Source organism: Talpa occidentalis, unplaced genomic scaffold (assembly GCF_014898055.3).
Source record: "Talpa occidentalis isolate TD23 unplaced genomic scaffold, MPIMG_talOcc4v2.1 talOcc4.12, whole genome shotgun sequence".
Taxonomy (NCBI): domain Eukaryota; kingdom Metazoa; phylum Chordata; class Mammalia; order Eulipotyphla; family Talpidae; genus Talpa; species Talpa occidentalis.
The window spans coordinates 50,609,150-50,626,632 of record NW_023601212.1 but is presented as its reverse complement, the minus strand read 5'-3'; the positions used below and the strand labels follow the sequence as shown (position 1 = coordinate 50,626,632).

At 40.9% G+C, this 17,483-nt stretch overlaps 1 protein-coding gene across 1 annotated transcript in view; it reads right to left on the bottom strand.

Moving 5' to 3' along the window:
* The window catches only part of RNF2 (ring finger protein 2), a 69,468-nt gene extending 56,194 nt beyond the window's left edge, over window positions 1–13,274 (bottom strand). Inside the window, exon 1 of the mRNA XM_054693417.1 lies at window positions 13,199–13,274. The gene's annotated coding sequence lies outside the window, so the exon portion shown is untranslated. The remainder of the gene's footprint in view (window positions 1–13,198) is intronic.
* Window positions 13,275–17,483: the final 4,209 nt, after the last annotated feature.

The following is a 17,483-nucleotide window of genomic DNA, read 5'->3' as shown; positions in this document are numbered from 1 at the left end:
CAAAGCTGCCCGTAGCCTCTGCAGCGCTGGTTCGATCCCCGGCTGCCCCTGGCCGCCGGAGGAGGGTCCCACATGGCGCGCAGACCTCTCCTGCCGCCTGCTGCTCCCCTCAGCAGTGTACTTCGGTCCTTCTGCCTGCTCTGCTCCCCGCTCTGGCTCTGATGAATTCTCTCACCCTCCCATGCTTCTGACTGTACCCAGTGCTTGTATAAATAAATAAATAAATCTTTAAAAAAAAAAAAGAACTGGGGTACAGTCAGAGGCACGGGAGGGTGAGAGAATTCACCAGAGCCAGAGTGCGGAACAGAACAGGCAGACAGACCAAAGACACTGCTGAGGGGAGCAGCTGGAGAGGCAGGAGAGGTCTGCCACGCCATGTGGGTTTCTCCCTGGCCTGCCCCGGATAGAACCGCGCTGCAGAGGCTGTGGACAGCTTCACAGCGCAGCGCTCAACCCTCTGCGCCACCAGGGTGGCCCAGGGATGCCCCTTTTTGCTAGTTTCTTGACCTGACATAACGGAGGCCACCTTGAAAATATATATACATACATATTTTTTAAAGATTTATTTAATTACTTATTTATTTATATAAGCACTGGGTAGAGTCAGAAGCGCAGGAGGGTGAGAGAATTCACCAGAACCAGAGCGGGGAGCAGAACAGGCAGACTGGTGAAGTCTGAGGGGAGCAGCAGGAGCGGCAGGAGAGATCTGTCGCGCCATGTGGGACCCTCGCTGGCAGCCAGGGATTGAACCAGTGCTGCAGAGGCTGTGGGCAGCTTCGCAGCCCAGTGCTCAACTGCTGCGTCACCAGGGAGGCCCTTGAAAATATTTTCTACTGACAGTGTCCCCATGTTAAATGTACTGCTTGGAAGTGATAATCATTTTAAACAGAAAGACATTAAATTTACAGTACAATTGTCATTATAGGTACGTGACTAGACAAATTTTAGTTTAAAAGACTCTTTCCCTCAAAACTTAAGAAGTACTACCATGATAATCACATGATTGGGTAGGCATCTCTGTTCACAAAAAAAATTGCTTCTTTATTTTTTTTTTTGGCTATGGCATTGCTACAAAATTAGAGACATTAGTTCAGTCAACCAACTTTTGGTGATCATCTACTATGAGCTGACACTTTGACAACTACTTGGAATAAAGATATTAATGTGACCAAGTCCTTTGGAAGCAGAAATCTTGTCGACCAGTGTTTACTAAGATATTAACACAATGCTTGGTATATATACTAGACCCTCAGCAAATAGGTGTTAAGAGTATGAAAGACTGAAAATCTTTGATTCCAGGGTATATATGAAATAGTATAGATATATATAAGCTTGGTTTGCCTCACTTTTATCACTGAAGAGCAGAAATTTCAAATCAAGGTTGAATTTACTCCCTCCAGAGACCTTCTCTGTTTAGACAGTGTGTCTAAGGGGAAAGTCACGCCTGCCTATTCTATGTCCACCACGTGCATTTCTTTTCAATTGTGCTCCAAATCTAAGTGTCAGCTGCTCATCTGAGATAAAGATTGCAAGCCACCAACAGCCTGATAACAGTAAGTGCGCTCTTGCTCGCTCTCTCCCTCCGCTCTCTCTCTCTCTCTCTCTCTCTCTCTCTTTATATCACAATTCACATAGTGCTTTTATATCCATTATTTCACTGAATCTTTATAATAATCCTCCATGGTATTATTCTAATTTTATAAATTAGGGAACTGTGACTTAGCAGTTAAAAGTTAAAGAACTCTCCCAAATACTGAGCTAGAAAATGGCAAAGGCTGAGGCTGAAGCCTAGGTCAACTCACTCCAAATTCAGGATCCTTTTCATTACGCCACAATTGCCTTCCCACTCTTGGCTACATATACAACTCCAGGTATTTTTCTTCTTCCTAACTGGTAAGCAGTGTATGAGACAAGAATCTCCAGGACTTCTTTTCAACTGCTATTTATTCCAATCATCAGTATGGTCTATTTTCAAGAAGCTAGTGGTAGTACTAAATGTAATAGTATATGAATCTGATCCATTGACAAATAACCAATAGATTTTTTTGTATTTTTAGAAAACTTGCTTTAAAAGAAGAAAGTAAAATTAAAAGTAAAAGGTAGAAGATTGAAATAGGTTAGAATTTAACAATCATCTATATATATACTACTGTCAAAATATACCTTTTAATAAAATCTTTATTTGCCATCTTTTAGATGAGTTGTACTTTCTTTGAAAGGGTCAAGTTAAGCGGAGACATTGTAGAAAGACATTCAAGGTGTTTCAGGAAGCAGGCAACCCAAGATTTACAGCTTCTTCAAATGAAAAAAATATAGCTCTAGCCACAAGCTTTAGTGGTTTTATTTGTATCTCAGCATAGTGCATTTCTTTTTGTGATGCTTCCCTTAGCATTTTAGTTCATTGTTCCTTTTCATATTCCCAGGACAACCGAAATAATTGGTGCTATAATTAACTATTCAGTTTGAAGGATTTAAACAGATTAAATGAGATGGGCTAGTTAGACAGTAAAGGAGAACTAAATGGTATTGCTGTGTCCCTCCTATGGAGCTTGGAATGGTGTTTTATATACCCCAGATGTGGCCACATTCTACCTAACATCTGCTAGTGCATTTTAATAAAATATTGAACAAGCATGTATTTGAAAAGTCAAACGAATAAAAGTATTTTTTTCTGATACAGCATGAATAGCCAACTGTTTCTTTGTAGCTAATAATAGAGTATATAAATAGGAGATTTTACTATGACATCCAACTTCAAATGTAAAGTATGATTTAATAATTGCTGATTTCAGTTTTCTAATACAAAAAAAGTTTATTTGATTCAAACAAACTGTGTAGACTTATTCCCTCCAAAATGTTTATGGCAAGAAAGATGAGATATGTGCCTTGGCATTGGTCTAGAAACAACGAGATCATCCCAGAAACTAACAAGGAATAGTAATTAAGATCAAAACTCGGAACTAATATGAAAATTTCTCTGGAAAGGAAGACTGAAAGATCCCAGTAAAATGATACACAGATACACAGTGCAAAATATCTTAACCAAGTTACACCTTACTCAAACTGCCTTTGTGGACATTTATAATAAATGTTTCCCATGATGCAAAAATGTTTTCCGTGGGGTGAGAAAGTGGAAGGTAAAGACATCTCCTATCCTTAGAAATGTTTTTTAGTAAAGAATTTAAAATAACTGACAAATCCCACCCACAAGAAAATTTTATTTTAGACTACATCAAAATCTGAAAACCCCTACAATATCCATCTGTTGAACCATTAGCATTTTATACTCCATAAAAGTAAGCCAGTTAAATATACATTGAATAGCAAACTAAAACTAAAGTAGGTTATAATTTAGGTAAGTCTGAAAAACATTCTGCTCAACCTAGAAAACTAAGCTTTTATGTATTATGTACAGGAAGAGTTGTTTTCTAAGGATTTTAATCTACCTGTATAAATTTTTTCAATAATTTTTAAGCACATATACTTTCTAGTTCATGATTATAAGCTCAGAATTGAGTGTGTTTCTGTCAGAATTATAACTCTACCACAGTAAGTTAATTGCAAAGGAACCTGTTGGGATATATGGGTACCCTACCTCACCTTATTGTGTCCCTCGCCAAAAGTCACAATTCCTCTTATTCAATTGGATCTTATTCTAGGGCAGTATTGATGTTCATAGTTAGTGGGTTTGCAATTCCTTGACTTCATGACATTTACACATCCTTAACTATCAGTCTTGACATTGGCACATTAGCTTCCCTGGTTTGATCCTTTCCTAAAATTTGAAAGACTACAATGGGTCTCATCTCAACACAGCTGTCCCTTCTTCCACATCATCTGATTCTTAGCTATTTGCCAACCTATTCATTTCCTGACTTGGCTTTTTAATTAGGTTTGGCCATATTCTCATCCCAGCCTTTAGTTTGAAGCTTCATGCCTAGTGAATGCAAACTTGAGTTACAAGAAAGTATCACAAATACCAGCCATGCTATAGACACATTCATGATATAGAGAAAGTCATCTCTGTCAACAAATGCAGAAAATACCAAACTATTTAGTGAAAAAGAATAGAGAAAAAAATGAGATTGCTATTTTTGGTATTGAATGCTCCAGGAATGATTTCCAGTCAGGAGAACCCAATTTAGGAATCCACATGATATTGCCCCAGTTACTCAAGGAAAAATAATGACCTAGAAGAAAATTGGTTGTCAGTGGTCTTTCAAGTAGAACTGTATTGGGATGTTGATTTTAAAGAGTCTTGTCAAAACACACTAACATTTCATATCAAAAGTTATAGTTTAAGGGCCTCCCTGGTGGTGCAGCGGTTGAGCGCTGGGTTGCGAAGCTGCCCGCAGCCTCTGCAGCGCCGGTTCAATCCCCAGCTGCTCCCCGGCCACCGGAGGAGGGTCCCACATGGCGCGCAGACCTCTCCTGCCGCCCGCTGCTCCCCTCAGCAGTGTGCTTCGGTCCTTCTGCCTGCTCTGCTCCCTGCTCTGGCTCTGGTGAATTCTCTCACCCTCCCGCGCTTCTGACTGTACCCAGTGCTTGTATAAATAAATAAATGAATAAATAAATAAATAAATCTTAAAAAAAAAAAAAAAAGTTATAGTTTAATATATTATACATTTTGGTCTCCTTGGTGGAGCAAGGGGTTAAACACAGCACTGTGAAGCAATCCACAGCCTTGCAGCACCAGTTCAATCCCTGGCTGGCAGCTGGTGAGGGAGCTACCCACATGGCACAGCAGACCTCTCCTGCTCCCCTCAGCAGTGTATTTCAGTCAATCCACCTGTTCTGCTCCCTACTCTGTCTCTGGTGAATCCTCTCACATATACACACACCACCACCACCCTACCACCCCACCTCTGACCTGTACTTCAGTTCTTGTATGCATAAATAAATAAATCATTAAAAAAAGTTATACATTAATCTAAGTATTCAAATTAGAACTTAAAACTCAAACTATGTTTAGCATCTACTTTCTCCTCCATTATTTTGTTAAGATTATTAGCATACAAGTATGTCCCCACCATGCCCACCACCACTGAGTGAAAGTAGCATGAGGGCACCATGTCTTTATTCATCTTCCAATGCCAGTCATTATTCATCTTTACATGGGTCCCAGCACTTGACAAGTAATACATATGTACATATGTATGTGCTACTAATACATTTGATATTCTCTTTAAGCAATGACGATCGCTTCTCGGCCTTTTGGTTAAGATCAAGTGATAAGTTAAGATCAATGATAATAACAAATTTTTAAAATCAATCACTATACTTAGTTTTACAGTTGTGTATAGTTTAATCAGTAAAATAACATTTAGAAAGTGCAAATTTGAATAGACATTTTTCTCGCTACCACGTTCAAGCAGTCATAATACACAATGTTGGTCCGTGTTTATGAACATAGATATTACATACATTATTGATGTGCATGGCCTCTTAAGAAGGAAATTTGGTAGTTATTTCTCAAAATGTTTAATGTGTATATCTTTTAGTCTAAGAAATCCAATCCTATGAATGTATCCTATGTAAATACTCAAATGTGCAAGGAAAAGTATATATACACATATATGCACATATATGTATACATATAAACATGTGAATTTTTGCACTGCTTGTGTTTGTAAAAAAACCTGCAAATACCCATATTCTTTTGCTAAATAAATTTTGGTATAGCCATGCAATACTACACCATTTAATTGATAAAAAGAATGAGATAGAGTTATAAGTCCTGACATAGATATCAAAACTATATTATTCGGTCCTCCCTTGTGGTGCAAGGGGTTAAAACACAATCTATGAAACTATCCACAGCCACTGCAGCTTGAGTTCCATCCCCAGCCTGGGAGGTGACCCACATGGCGCAGCAGACTCCTCCTGACTCTCCCGCTGCTCCCCTCAGCCGTATATTTCAGTCAGTCTGCTTGTTCTGTTCCCCACTCTGTCTCTGGTGAATCCTCTCATCCCCCACACTTCTGGCCTATACCACAGTTCTTGTATGCATAAATAAATAAAAAAAAAACCTATATTACTCATTAAGTAAAAATTCAAGTTTCTTGGCAATATGTATAATATGTACCATATATATCATTTCTAACACAAAAGTATTTTAAAAAACAAACTATTAAGAGGGGTTATATTTAAGGAAAGGAGAACTTTTGTGCACTTTCAATTTTTACATTCTTTGAAAGTTTCACAATGGACTAGAACATGTATTTTATCATCAAAGCAGTAAAGATATAATTACATATAAATATAGCTAATAAAAATGAGTGAAAATTTTAGCACATTTCTATCTATTATTAACTGAAGGACTGCAATAAAGAAAACAGCTTGTTCTAGGATCAGGCATTATCAGTCAAAACAACTTTGTTTCTAGAGAGCTAGTTGGGTAGTGGCCTTGAAAATCAGGGTTCGAATGACTTATAACTAAACCTGAATCTCCAGTCCCTTAAACATTCCTAACCCTACTTGCTGTGAAAATAGCTAAACAGAGATCAACCAATGATTATAGATCCCTTAAATAGCAACCCTTTTTTTTTTCCAAAGATTTATTTATTTATGCATACAAGAGCCGGGGGACAGGCCAGAGATATGGGGGGTGAGAGACTCACCAGAGACAGAGTGGGGAACAGAACAAGCAGACTCACTGAAATATACTGCTGAGGGGAGCAGTGGGTGTGACAGGAGAGGTCTGCTGTGCTATGTGGGTTAGCTCTCTGGCAGGCCATGGATCCAACTCATGCTGCAGAGACTGGGGATTGCTTTATAGTGTGGTGCTTAACCCCTTGTGCCACCAGGGAGGCCCTCAAATAGCAACCCTTTAAAAGAGTTCTAGAACCTGTATAATTATCTTGGGATTCTCTGTACCTCCTACTAATTTACATACCACTGTCTCTAGGGGAAATATCAGGTGTTGTTTGCTAATTGGTCTCCTTAGTATTCCCTCAAGAAATTCCTACTGATTTAGCATGTGATTGTTAGAAGCAAGTCAAATTGTAGGTTGACAATAAAATATTTGGATTGTCCACTTTATATACCTCTATTCCATGGAGTTTTTATATTCCAGATTCTTTGAGATCACCACATGGTAAAATACTTGGGCAATAGTTTAGGCTGAATTCACAAGAATTGACCTCCCTCCAGATTTGGCTCAAATGACTGGAAATTTCGAGCAAGAAAATTGGCCCCTGCAGCTGGAGTTGTGCAGAGATGAGGCACTCAAACTGGCTGAAAAGGACAGGCTGTTTGTCCTAAGTGGCTCAATGCCCAGATCTGCAGCAAGAATACCCTACCCAGCCAGGAGCAATCCAGGAAAGCAGGGCTCAGTGTAAGTTAGAAGGGGTGTGAGGCACCCACCTGAAAGCTGAAGCAGGAGTCTGAAACCTGGATATCAAAAGTAGCTATCTCTCCTCCTGCAGAGAGGATGATACATGAGGCAGAACTAGAGTGAGGAACCATAGGGTTGATGTGAGTTGAAGCCAGCAAAGGACAACTCTGACTGGGACTCCAGACCCTAAAATTGCAGGTGGGCCAAGTCTGAAGACACAGGCAAAACAGGGAATTATTGAATAAGGGTTATGAGAAGCAGAGGGTCAGATTGGCAAACTTGAGATGTGGAGCCAAATAGCACATTGAGGGGCCTCCCTGGTGGCTCAAGAGGTTAAGACGCAACCTATGAAGCTATCCGCAGCCTCTGCAGCAGAAGTTCGATACCCTGCTGGCCAAGGAGCAACCCACATAGCACGGCAGACCTCTCCTGACTCGCCCGCTTCTCCCCAAGGCAGTGTATTTCAGTCAGTCTGCCTGTTCTATTCCCGGCTCTGTCTCTGGCGAATCCTCTCTCTCTCACACACACACCCCCATAAACCTCTGGCCTGTACCCCAGTTCTTGTAGCATAAATGAATAAATCTTTAAAAAAAAAAATAGCACACAGAAATGGGGCAAGGCCTCCTGAGAAAGAAGAAGAGCTCAGAGAGTGAGAGTAGAGAACTGGGGACAATAAAAGCTGGACATGTGATCTTGGTTTTCTCTTGGTTCTCCCAATTCCTCTAACACTCTGACCCTGTCCACCTCAGTCTCTTTTGTGGCTTCTCATCATTACCTCAAACTCTAGGTTTTGGAATGCCCCAGGGTTTAGCCTTAAGACCTTTTTCCCTCTTAATTTAGATCCTCTCCCTGGGTGACCCTATTTAGTCATGTGAATCTAAGTACTGCGCATATGTTGACAACTCCCAATTTTCTCCAAATTTATAGATGGCCTTCAGTAAATTTCTTGAAATATATGGACTTTGCCAAACTATTCAGCACCTCATCTTGGATGTCAAATAAATATCTCAAATATAATATGCCTAAACTAGACATCCTCTTTGAAAATATAAACAGAGAACCATAGATGATTATTAACTCTCCTTTTAATATATTTCTCTCCTAGACCCAAGGAGTTAAAAGAAATTAATTTTTACAGCTATGTAAAACTAAACAAACAATTGAGGTATAAAATTAATGTTTTAACTATGTTTGAATACATGTTCATTTATGCATTATTCTTTTAGTAAGGGTCTACAATTAACCAGACTCAGTAATCCAAAGGGAAGTAAAACATGGCTCCTCAAAGAACTCCGCATCTAATAGGAGAGACACATACCAATTATGGTGAGGCTGCTATGAGTAAAGGCAATAGGAATAACTGGCCATTGAGGCCCATTATTAATTGCACACTGTGGAACAGCATTTTTCTTAGGGCTCCAGTCTTGGCAATACTAACTTTAACCCTGGACATGAGAAGGATTGTAGGTAAATTCACAATTGTGCTGATAGCCAGGAACCTTATAAACTCCATATGTATCAGGTACTGCACAAAGTATAAAAACATCTTATTTAAACTTTACATCAATTTTATGAGGATATTATGTTATTGTTACCATTTTATGGATTAGAAAACTGAAGTTTAAAGCATTGTAAAAATATTTGCCTAAGTCACCTGAAATAATTGCGTGGGGAAATCCACATCATTTACCACTATTCTAAATTACCTTCTCGCAATCAGTGGTCCTGCTTTAATTAAGAAAAGTGGTGCTAGGGGCCTCCCTTGTGGTGCAAGGGGTTAAGACACAGCCTATGAAACTATCTACAGCAACTGCAGCTTGAGTTCCATCCCTAGCCAGGGAGGTGACCCACATGATGCAGCAGACCTCTCCTGTCTTGCCCGCTGCTCCCCTCAGCAGTGTATTTCAGTCAGTCTGCTTGTTCTGTTCGCCACTCTGTTTCTGGTGAATCCTCTCACTCCCCACACCTCTGGCCTGTACCCCAGTTCTTGTATGCATAAATAAATAAATCTTAAAAAAAAAAAAGAAAAGTGGTGCCAGGTTTTAATTTTAATATTTATACTAAAATAAAAGGATAAATGTATGAATAATCCAAATAGTGAATAGCCATTGTATACTTTGGGAATAATCACCAATCACCAAGCATAATTGGATAAAAAGGACTTTAGCCTAAGAAACCGTGAAATGGTGAGTTCAGTTTTTCAAAGCTCGTAAAGACACAGCAGCAGCAAGTATTGATAATTTCAAGTTTCCTGCGGATTGCCGTTGGACATAAGTTCTTAGTTCTTAAGTACGTTCTCTGCTTTCAGCTTTCTCTTATTACCATGACATGGATCAGCAAAGATGGAAAAATCATCAGCCTTGTAAAAACTAAGAGAATAGAAGCCAAGCCCTATAGGAATATAGTCTTCCAAGTTTATTATCTGTTATGCATTGATTTATCACAGATGGTGGGGATTTAAACCAGATGCATGCTTAATGGAGGAAGCCATCCCATGAACGACAGGGGAGAGGAATGTGACCCCTACTTGAAAGCAGAGAATCACAACTTGTAAGTGGTCCAGAAGTTTCCTTTCGTACATTATACTAATAGAGTAAAAAAATCTCCAATCATCTTTTCAAATTAACTGGAAAAATTAATTTCTTAATCTAGAAGTTGCTGAAACTTTTGGCTTTTGAAATGCAATTATTTTCATTTTGAGAAAGACCTAAGATTTTCTGAGTAAATTCTACTTAATCTAAAGCAAAATATTCTTAGAAAATACAGCTCTGATATGTAAATATTAACATTTACATATCCTCATTTGCTCCATTTTCATCTGGGATTTAGACATAACATTTAATAGTAGCACTCAGTAACACATCTTTGTCTGCCATCTGTTTTTTTTTTTAAACTGAAGCTCAAAAAATTTTGTTTTTTTTTTAAGTTTTGAAAGTAATTTCATTTTAAGAATGTACATTGAAGAAGAAAAGATTTCTTTTCCATGTTAGCCTAACATGATTTACCTGTAGTTTTCCAAACTTTCAAACTGTTAGTAGAGGAAACTTTTCTCATAATAAATATCCTAGCTTGCAAATAGTCTTGGAACAAAAAAATACACAATATGGAATAAAGGTTTGGTTATTAAACTATTTTTAAGAGGAAATTACCTGAAAATCATTAATTGAGCAAAGATGTCTTTCTCCAAAGCACTTTTTTTTTAAAAAGATTTATTTTTATTTATACAAAAACCAGGGCACAGACCAGAGTGAGGGAATTCACCAGAGACAGAGTGGGGAGCAGAACAGGCAGACTGACCAAAGACATTGCTGAGGGGAGCAGCTGGCCAGACAGGAGAGGTCTGCTGATAAGTGGATTTCTCTCTGGCGGACCAAGAATTGAACCCGCACTGCAAGGTTGTGGACAGCTTCACAGCGCGGTGCTCAACCTGCTGCGCCACCAGGGAGGCCCTCTCCAAAGTGATTTAGTTTTCAGTTTATTTTTACAACACATTTATGTGATATGACCTTTTTTTTTTTTTTTAAACATCAGTAATTTTAGACAGTTTCTATCATAGGAAAACAACCGAAACCAATTGATTATACTGTGGGGACACACACACACGTACGTGCATACATTTGTATGTTGACAATTGGTGATTTGCTCAGCAAGGCTACTACCAAAACAATTGGTTCACTTGTTTAAGCTATTCTTATTTTTTAAAAAGAATTTATTAAAGATTTATTTATTTTTTTAAAGTGATTTTTTAAAAAAGATTTATTTATTTATTTATACAAGAACTGGGATACAGGCCAGATGTGCGGGAGGGTGAGAGGATTCACCAGAGACAGAGCGGGAAACAGAACAGACAGACTGACGAAATACACTGCTGAGGGGAGCAGCAGGCGAGACAGGAGAGGTCTACCGCGCCATGTGGGACCCACGCTGGCCGGCCGGGATCGAACCGCCGCTGCAGAGGCTGCAGACAGCTTCACAGCGCTGCACTCAACTGCCTGTGCCACCAGGGGAGGCCCTATTAAAGATTTATTTATTTATGCATACAAGAACTGGAGTACAGGCCAGAGGTGCTGGAGGATGAGAGGATTCACCTGAGACAGAGTGGGGAACAGAACAGGCAGACTGACTGAAATACACTGCCGAGGGGAGCAGAGGGCGAGTCAGGAGAGGTCTGCGGTACCATGTAGTTCAGCTCCCTGGCCAGGGATCGAACTTGTACTGCAGTTGCTGGTGACAGCTTCATAGTGCTGAGACTTAACCCCTTGCATCACCAGGCAGGCCGTTGTTTAACTATTCTTGAATATGTGTTGAATAATCATCATGTTCGAGATGTTCTTCTAAGTATCAGAGGGGAAAGAACAAGATATGTAAATGATATGTATTGTTAACCTGTTTAAGGTGATTCTGTGGTCACATTTGTTTCTTATGGAGGTAAATTTACATGCAGGAAAATGCACAAAGATTAAGTGTGCAATTGGTGAGTTTTTAAAAATATATATACTTATGTAACCACCCCCTCACCCCCCCATCAAGATTTAAGACATTCTTGATGGAAGACAAGAATAGAAAAACTGCAAAGGAGGCCTCACAAGACTAAAACCTGACTCACACAAGGAGGTGGGGGTCGAGGGGAATAACATGACCATTAACCCAGCTGTAGAGGTCATGACCCTTAGGCATCAGTGCCTTATCACAAGGCATGAGACCCAAGCAGAATCAGACTGCTATAGGGAATGGCACACAGGCCTGAGGGTAAAAATATGGAGATTGGGCCCACCCTGGAATTTCTGATCCCTTTCTAGTTTTGCCTGTTACCCAATGTCAGCAACAAGCAGGCCACTCCAAGAAGGAGTGACCCCTCCCAAAGAGAAAAGGGCTATATCAGTGCAGTTTCTGCACAGGCTCAGGGCAGCACTCCCACTGCTCACCTGTGACTATGCAGGTGCCTCTTTTCACTAACTCTTTCCCTCTGCAGGGCAGCAGCTTCCTGCCTGCCTGTGACCTGTCAAGGCCACCTACCTGCAACCATGCAGGCCTCTCTTAGCAAAACTTGTCACTTTTCCTTTCCCTAATAAACCTGCTCTTTAAATATAGCTAATGTCTCTGTCTCGTGGAGAAAAGCACCTGGGGAACTCGCTGCGTGCCGCTGAAATGGGAGCTCTGGTGAAATCTTTCCCAGAGTGGGAGTGGACCCAAGGACCCCATTACTCTACAAAACTCCATCACATAAAAGAACTGGGGTGTAAATCAGTGGTGCAGGGATGAGAGGATTCACCAGAGAGAGTGGGGAGCAGAACAGGCAGATCTACTGAAATACACGGCTGAGGGAGCTGCAGGTGAGAGAGGAGAGGTCTGCTGTGCCATGTGAGTTGGTCCCTGGCCGGCCAGCGATAGAAATTATGCTGCAGTGGCTGGCGATAGCTTGATTACACTGTATTTAACCCCCGTGCCACCAGGGAGGCCTGGGTGTATAGTTTTTAAAGAAACTTTCTAACAGTGATCTAAAGAAGCTAAATCACTTTAAATCACCACTTGCAATGCATCCAAGTTCCACTTGTATCTCATGCTCAGTAATAAATTGATATTGTTAGTTATTTTAGTTTCACAAGTGGATTTCAATGTATTTTTAGTGACTATTTCTCTGATGACTAATGATGTCAAATAACTTTTTGTTGTAGAGCAACCCCGATACAAACGGGGTGCCTGACTGTGGGTCCTCACCCGCGCGCTTAAAAGGACTTATCAATGCTCTACTGCAGGCACACGTGAAAGGTTAATAAAAGGTTTATTTACAAGGGAAGGGGAAATGAGGAAATGTACAGCTCTGGGAGAAAAGTGGGAGACAAAGTTTTAAATGAGTCCTACCCGATCCGCCGATCAGGAATCCCAAAATGGCGCTCTCAGAGTTCGCCGCCAGCCAGGAGCGGTGAAGCCAGGAGGCGAGCGATTGCGAGCCAGAGAGAGAGACCCCAAGGCCCACGTGTTTGGTTTTTTATATCCAACCTGGCTGCCCAACTCCACCCTCAGGTCCCAGCCACCCTCCCTTTGGTGGTGATGGGATTTGTCTTTCCCAGTGTCCTGATGGCTTTAGTCTGGAGTGGGGGTGGGGTCCACAAAGCCTGTATGGAATTAACTCAGGACATCATTTCCCCCTAACATTTTCACGAGCTTATTGGTCATTTGTATATCTGCTTTTGTGATGTGTGTGTCAGATCTTTTGCCTAATTTATGATGTTTGTTTTTGATGTGTACAAACACTTTATATACATTCCTTATCATATATAAGTGTTAAGAATATTTTCTCTTAGTTTATGGCTAGGATTTTTTATTAGACTTTATATTTTTCAGTGATTTAGGTGAGAAGCAAAATTGAGTAGAAAGTACAGAGAATTGGGGCCTCCCCGGTGGCGCAGCGGTTGAGCGCTGGGTTGCGAAGCTGCCCACGGCCTCTGTGGCGCCAGTTCAATCCCCGGCTGCTCCCCAGCCACCAGAGGAGGGTCCCACATGGCGCGCAGACCTCTCCTGCTGCCCACTGCTCCCCTCAGCAGTGTACTTCGGTCCTTCTGCCTTCTCTGCTCCCCTCTCTGGCTCTGGTGAATTCTCTCACCCTCCCGCGCTTCTGACTGTACCCAGTGCATGTATAAACCAAACAAACAAACAAACAAATAAATAAATAAAACATGCCTCTATTAAAAAAAAAAAAAAAAGAAAGAAAGTACAGAGAATTCCCATATACCTCCAGACCTTATATATGCACAGCCCCTCCACTATCTACAGCCTGCACCAGAATGGGGCATTTTGCTACAATCAATGAGCAACACTGACACTCTCTCTTGATGTTCTATTGGTTTCAACAAATGTACAATGAGAGGTATTCAACATTATAGTATCATACAGAAAAATGTTCTGCCTATTCATCTCTTCCTCCCTCCAACTCCTGACAACGATTGCTCTTTCTACTGTCTCTACCACTTTGCCTTTTCCAATATGCCATGCAGTTGGAATCATACAGTAACCTTTTCACATAGCCTTCTTTCTCTTAGTGATACCCATTCAAAGCTCCTCTGTCTTGTAAGTCACTTCTTTTCAACACTGAATAATATTCCTTTGTTATTTATTCATTTAATTACTGAAGGATTCCTGGTTGCTTTCAAGTTTGACGATTATAAAATTGCTATAAACATTGCATGCAAGCTTTTGTGTAGACATAACTTTTCAATTCAGTGGGTAAACACCAAAGACTATAATGTTTAGATCATAAGAGTATATTTCATTTTCTAACAAACTGCCAAATTGTCTTCCAAAGTGGCAGTATCACTTTGCATACCCATCAGCATTGAATGAGAGTTATAGTCACTTCACATTCTTGTCAGCATTTGGTCATTGTAATAGGCTTGGAGTAATATCTCATTGTTTTAACTGTAATTGCCTAATGACAAATGATAATGGTGATCTTTTCTTATGTTTTTTTTCCATCTGTATATCTTCTTAAGTGAGATGTCTATTCAGATTTCTTTTGCTTAACTCAATTGTTTTAATTAAAATGTGTTTACACAGTAAATAGACTAACACAATCAAGCTAATTAACATACCCATCACCTCACATAGTTATGATTTTTTTGTGTTTGGTGAGAATGCTAAAGATCAACTCTCTTAAAAATATGCAAGTGCTTCACAAATTTGCATGTCAGCCTTAGGCATAGAACATGCTAGCCGTCTCTGTAGGACCATGCTGGCAAAGCCAGCATTCAAGGTTCATTTATTTCCCCCCATTTGTTACAATCCATTGGTTTAAAAGACTTTTCTAATCCATTGAATTGACTTGGCACTTTTGTAAGTATTCAATTGACTGTATAAGTGTGGGCCTTTTTTTTTTTATTACATTCTTTCATTAATCTGTTTATTCTTACTCCATAATCACATTTGTCTTTGATATCTAAATCAAATAATTTTTTATGCCAGCCCACCTTTCTAAGGAGCACTCTGGCATTTAACCCACTCTATCAAGATTGTTGGAATCAACACTATTCTCAGGGCCAGTTTGTTTTCTTTTTTTTCTTAAAGATTTTTATTTATTCATGCAAGAATGGGGGTATAAGCCAGATGTGCGGGAGTTAGGGGAAAAGGATTTACCAGAGACAGAGTGGGGAGCAGAACAGGCAGACTGACTTAAATACATTGCTGGGGGAAGCAGCGGGCAAAACAGGAGAGGTCTGTTGCGCCATGTGGGTTAGCTCCCTGTCCAGCCAGGGATCTAACTCATGCTGCAGTGGCTGGTTATAGCTTGATAGTGCTGTATCTTTAACCCCTGTACCACCTGGGAGGCCCTGTTTTCATGTAAGTTGGTCAGAGAGAAGCAAAGAATGTAATCAATGCATCATTTGGCACCTTTTGTTGATGTTCTGATTGTAGCTTGTTTTTGAAAACATGAAGTCTCACCCATTGAGATCATGACTGCTGGAAGGACTAAGGTTTCCTCACTGTTGCTGATAGTGTTAGTGCACTGAACCGAAGGGTACCTGGTCCTGCCCTCTCTAAAGGGATTCTACCACTTCCCGCATAAAGACAAAGGCAAAACAGACTCTTGATGGGAGAGATCTTTAACAGAATTTGTGTGCGCAGAGAGGAAAGAGAAGAAAGTTTCTAAGAATTCCTCAAAAAAATCCCAAATTTTAAAAGAATTTATTTATAAATATTTTACATCATTGTTCTTTTTTTAAAAATTTATTTTTTTTTTATACAAGAGCTGGGGTACAGGACAGAAGCTCAGGAGGGTGAGAGGATTCACCAGAAACAGAGCCAGAGCAGGGAGCAGAACAGGCAGACAGACAAAAATACACTGCTGAGGGGAGCAGCAGACACAACAGGAGAGGTCTGCCACGCCATGTGGGAATCACCCAGGCTGGCCGGAAATTGAACCTGGACTGCAGAGGCTGCAGACAGCTTCATAGCGCTGCACTCAACTTGCTGCGCCCAACCTGCTGCACCACATGGGAGGCCCCCCATTGTTCATTTTTAAACAATGTTTGCTTCCCCCCCTTCAGGTGTAGTACCATAGAATTTCCTAGACCAATTCCCCCGTGCACCATCACCACAGTCCCCTGTGCTCCTCTCTCCCTCCCGCTGATCCCTCTTCCTCCCCCATCCCCTGCAAGATGTCTCTGATTTATAATTGGCTGTTTGTTTTTAAAACATCCCAAATTACCCAAACCCTCATAGACAAGTGCCCAGCCAAACAGGGTCGGTCACTCCAAAGCAGGCCACAAACATAAGGTACAGGGAACCACCAGAAAAGGGTAAGGAAGGTCCTAGAGAAATGGGAAAAAGAAGAGAGTCAGAATTCAAAATGTACCAAATAATCCATCATGATGTCAAGACACCAGCTGCCATTGCTCCTGCCAAGGACTAAGAGAGCAGCCTCCCCACGTCTCCTCCAAATATCTCTACATGTGTTTATTCCATGTGTTTTCTTCCCAGCAGTACCAGGGTACAAGTTGGGTCACAGAAGCCAGAGGGCTCTACTCTTTAGCCCCCCTCCCTTCTGTCTTCTATACCTTCATCTGGTCACTCAGCTCCACCCACGGTTCCCAGTAGTTATTCCAAGGTAGCTGCGTGTAAGTGGTGTAGGGAACACAGTCCAGCCCCCTACAATGGCAGCAGAAGTTTTTCCAAAGTGTAAGTGTAACAGGGTGGTCCCCAGGAAAGGGGGAGGTTCCAGGTTTCCTGCCCCACCGAAGGGAGGGTGGAGCTGAGCAGGAAGAGAAGAAGCTGCAGAGGAGACTAAGGAAGGAAGGAAGCAGGATGGAGAGCCAGAAGGAGACCTGGAAGAGGCACATGGCGCCAAGAGACATGTGAAGAAACTACACTTGCCTTTTGGTCGTGGACTGGTTAAAACAGATGTGGGTGAGAGACCCGTGAGGAGGTGACAATGGCGGTTTTTGTCTTGATTTTGATTTTGCTCTTTTCCTTTCAGACTTGTCTGGTTGTTTCTGATCCTTTTCTGTGGATCCCCACTGGAGGATGCTTTAAACTTGTGACAGGCTTTGGGGCCTTGTTCTGGGCCAATCCCATTTGAATGGACTTTTACCCATGAGGGGATGGGTAACTTTGGGTAGTTGATTTAGAAACTATGTTCTTTGCCTTTCCTGTA